Below are 4816 nucleotides of genomic sequence, written 5' to 3'. Positions count from 1 at the left end.
AATTGGCGCGAGACACTAGAACTTGCCTAGGATCTAGCCAGTTTAGAATGGAGGGAAGAAGATGCATGTGATCAAGGAGCTATGTCGGATGTGGCCTGCTCCTTTGATATTAATCCCTGCCGAAGCGCATTGTGGAACGCTGCCTGGAGGGCTGTCTTGCTTTCTTCAACACAGTCTTTGCGTTCCTTGTGAAACTCCTTAAAGTATTGGATGTGTATTAGGAGTTTGGGGTCACCCAGTTTTGACTGGATGGATTTGAGGTTGTTTTTGCTGCATCTCCACTGTGCAAAAAGGTCATCAAGGTCATCTAGCAATGTACAGAGTTTCTCGGGTGTGGTGGTCTCTCATGGAAAAGATGAGACACAAGCGAGTGTTCTCGGGATGAGAGCCCAGAGCAAATTCCAGTGCTCCCTTTTATTGAGATTTTAGTACATGGTAAGCATAGCAAGTATAGTCACATTGTGGATTAAAATAATTAGATATAGTACAGACTTGTTTACAGTTGTCTGAGCTGCTTGATTGTTTCTAGTGTTTGTTTTTAATTTCCTTACACTATCTCAGTGACCTTTAAGCAAGCATGTATGTATAAGGTCTTAGACTAATCATTACCCAATACCCAAGTCAAAGTTTATTCCCACATCTCCCCTGTTTTAGTTTTTTGATGATCGCGGATGCCTCGGTAGCTTTTCGCCATCTGCAACAGCAGTTCTCCTTCCGTAGGCTTCACCCGACACATTCCTAAAAGTCCAGGGAGACATTGGATACAATAGCATACACAAAGAGAAAATATAATAAGCAATATCACTCCAACAATTAGGTTACGAATCCATGAACCATCTGGCAACCAGGACCAAAGTGCAGACCACACGTCCAGTCCCTCACCCTCCGATTGTAATGGATTCTCCTTCAAGGTTTGTTCCATATGCTGTATAGTAGCTGTAATGTTTGGAGAATAATCAGAGATATACATGCAACAATGCGTATGAACCACAGCGCAAACTCCCCCTTGCGCAGCCAAAATAGTGTCCACCGCATATCTGGTTTGCAGGACAAAGTCAAGAATTTTGCCTTGCTCTTCTTCAAGCAGCTTTAGCGTTTTAATGGTGTCTTTAAACATAGTAACTGTCCAATTGTTTAAACGATGTAAATCTCTATAGTTCATCATGACTCCTAAAGGGGGAATAACTCCCCTTGATATTTGTGTCCAGTAGTCATGGGTCAAAACAGAGTTTACTTCCGTTGCAGACCGCGCATTGCGGATATGAGCAATGATTTTAAAATGACATGAGATGGGATTACTTTCCCAAAGGTGCAGACCCCTTTCCATCGTGCTGGCATGCGATCATAGGCCATCCGTCCACACAGCAACCATAGATTTACTCCTAGGAGATGACCAACCTTATTTGGCTCAGCATAGATTAGTTTTGCAAAGGACTCCATTAACATAGCCAAATAAGTGGACGATGGTGCGTTATTCCCATTTGCACATTTAGGCAGCTGGTTTTCTTCCGTGGTGGGACAGCATGTGGCAGGAATATATGGACACCCATTTTCATTGATCAAAGATGTGATATCAAATTTAGAAATGTTATGTACAAAGTAAGTAAGATTTTTAGTTTTCATGTCATCCGGATAAACCCGACTTCCATTGCCAATAACAATTGTTTTGTTGCAAAACGGATATGTTCCCAAGTAAGTCATATTCTCTACCGTCTCATTGTGGGTCCAGCAGATACCCGCCACCTCTTGGATCCGACTTCCAAGGTGTAAGATATTTATGTTACTTGGAGTCCAACTGCTAGACCACATCCCCGAACAACCATAGCATTGTCCCTTATACCAGTCGCCTTTGGCCAGAGGTACTGCAACCATTGGAAGCCCTGATGTTTTGGGAGTTGGCATGTGCATACATACACAACAATCAGTGTTTTTATAAAGGTTTGCTAGCTTCTCCATGTCCTGGATCAACGTGTTTCTTTTCCATTCCCCCAAATCCACCCCCTTGCCCCTTTGGCTGATGATAAGGATGCACACAGTGAGCAGGAACCCAAACAACTCTCCCCTCATCTTCAGTGGCAGCGTATCCTTGGCCCCAAGTTATCAGCAGGACAGGTCCTTTCCACGTTGGATCTGGCAGTCTCCTATACCGAACTTTCAGTCTTGGCGTACCTGTAGAAGGGGAGGAAGCAAAATGCCTACTGGCTGCCATAGCAGCAGGGGATCCTGTCATGTTTAAAAAATTTAAAGTGTATAAGGTAATATTAAGAATGTTTTTTATGTAAGGCAAACCATATCCATCCACTTCCCCCGTTTTTGTTTTTATATGAAGGAGTGCTTGTTTGAGTGTCTGATTAGGTCGTTCCACAATGGCCTGACCAGTGGAGTTGTAGGGAATGCCAAATTTATGTATAATTGACCATTGATGACAAAATTCTGCAAAGGCGGTGCTGATGTAAGCAGGGCCATTATCGGTTTTTATTTCCATTGGTGGCCCCACATGTGTGAAGGTACAGAGACAATGGTTGATTACATGTTTTGTAGCCTCTCCTCGTTGAGGTGTTGCCATAATAAATCCTGAATAGGTATCAATGGTGACATGCAGATGGTGCCATGGTTTGAAAGGAGGGTGTTGTGTGACATCCATCTGCCATAGATGACAAGCAGCTGTTCCCCGGGGATTTACTCCTTGAGGAAGAGCACTGGATTGGGCACTGCAACTAGGACATTGCTGAATAATAGCTGCAGCTTCTGCAGCAGTGAGACCAAATTGTTTACAAAGAGCTTTGGCATTCTGATGAAAATAGCTATGTGAGTCCCACAGAGTAACAGGGGAAAGCGAGAGACAGGACATGGCCAAGGTGGCCACATCGGCCACGTCATTCCCTTCCTGCAGCTCCCTGGGAAGTGGCTGGTGGCTGCGAATATGTGCGATATGCAAAGAATGTGTGCGAGAATGAAGACAGCTTTGCAGGGCTAAAAACAAACTCATAAGATTAGCATCAACAGATGGGGAAAGATAAGCAAATTCAATGTTAAGTATCAATTGATAAACGTAAAGAGAATCCACAATTAGATTTAGCGGTTCTTGCGCAAATTCCTGTAAGGCCAAAATAGCAGCAGCTAATTCAGCCCTTTGTGCTGATTGCTGAGGAGCGGTAATCTTTGTTTTCCATACCCCTTCCTGTCTCCATACACAAGCGCCGTAGGTCTTACCACCGTCTGCATAAACGGTCATGTCCTCAATTGGCTGCTTAGCAATAACTGAATTAAAATTTACAGATACGTTTCGAAGCAACTGGAAATGGGGGTCACTGGGGGTATGGCAAGAAATCTTCCCTGGCCAATTTTCAAGAGCAATTTGCAATTCAATGGATTGCCTATACCAAGTTTCCCACAAAGTGAGGGAGATAGGTAAAAATAACTGAACTAGATCTATGTCATATAAATGTATACTGCGATTCCGGCCTTTGATGATTAACTCACTATAAAGCATAGCCATAATAGAAACTGTTTTTCTGGGAGTATTCTGCAAAATGTAGTTGCAGGCGATGCCTTTGTAACAGCCTTGGGAGCGGGGCTAGCTGCACGCCCCAAATTTAGTTTCCTGAATTTTGGTTCTGATCAGAGCGACATTGATTTGCCCAATGAAACCCTTTTTTGCATTTCGGACAGACTGACTTCGGGCGGACTTCCTTATTTTTTTTTGTTAAACGCCATTCCCCCCTCAGGGGCTCGGCACTGGGCTTTAAAATGGCCAGGCTTCCCACAATTAAAACAGTTCCCCGTAGGTTTCATCCCTTTTTGTAATGCCATAGCCAAAGTCTCCCTGTTGTAAGCCTGAGAACCCACCACTGCACATGCCTTTAACAGATCAGCCAGAGTAACCTCACCTCTAGCCACCAAAGGCTGTAAGATACGCTTGCAGTCAGCGCTTGCATTTTCGACTGCCAATCTCAGCAAAAGTTCCTTTGCCGCTTCCTCATTGGAGATTTGCTGGGTAATAGCCAATTGTAGTCTTTCCACAAAATCGTTATAAGACTCAGATGCTGTTTGCTTAATTTGAGAAAAAGACCGTGCCGGGGTTCCCACATCCTGGATGTGGGACAACGCCCCAAGGACAGCCGCCAGAACCACGGGAAGGGCGTGATCAGGCAAATTAGTAGCTTGATCAGCAGTGGATTCAAACAAGCCTGCCCCATAGATTTGGTCTGGCTTATACAGTCCCCCCGAATTTCGTCCCCTAGTGATAGCTTCCCTTTGGTACTCTGAATCAAAAACCACATACTGAGTAGAGCTCAATATCATTCTCATTAAATCTTTCCAGTCATTAGGAATCATGCGTGAGGTAGCCAAACTTGTCAGGAGACCCTTTGTAAAAGGACTTTAAATACCGTAATCTTTAACGGCTTTCTTGATTTCCCTAAGTACTGCCAACGGAATCGGAACCCATTCCGCCTGCATGTTGCCTTGAGCATTCACTTGCCTATTAACTGGAAACAAATTCATCTGGGGAATCTCATCAGGCTCTAATTTCCCCTCATTAAAAGCCTGATGCATCATTGCTTGAACTTTTCCCATTTGTGGCTGGGGTTTCTCCTCCACGTGTCTAACTTTAAAGAGCCCTTCTTTGAGTACCAGGGGCATTGCCGCCAGATCTCTTGCAGCAGCTTTTTCACATTACCTTTTGAAAGAACTATATGCTCCCCTCCGGATGATTTAAAGATAAAGAAATTTGTCCTGACTAACTTCAACAGCTCACTAACATGACATTCCTGTGGCTAAGAAAGTTTCCCCCCCATGTTTCCTGAAAAATCCT

The 4816-nt window shown here is 44.0% G+C and overlaps 1 long non-coding RNA gene across 1 annotated transcript; it reads right to left on the bottom strand.

The window, feature by feature from the left end:
• Positions 1–373: 373 nt before the first annotated feature.
• LOC148124427 (uncharacterized) lies at positions 374–4596 on the bottom strand. Its single transcript, XR_015740375.1, has 2 exons — positions 3713–4596; positions 374–2195 (listed from the first exon to the last, which is right to left on the bottom strand). It is a non-coding gene; the product is annotated as an uncharacterized LOC148124427 (long non-coding RNA).
• Positions 4597–4816: the final 220 nt, after the last annotated feature.

This window comes from Pseudonaja textilis, chromosome Z, assembly GCF_049901715.1.
Source record: "Pseudonaja textilis isolate UNSWEBS1 chromosome Z, rPseTex1.2, whole genome shotgun sequence".
Taxonomy (NCBI): Eukaryota; Metazoa; Chordata; class Lepidosauria; order Squamata; family Elapidae; genus Pseudonaja; species Pseudonaja textilis.
The sequence above is the reverse complement of the archived record's forward strand: the minus strand, read 5'-3'. Positions and strand labels throughout refer to the sequence as shown.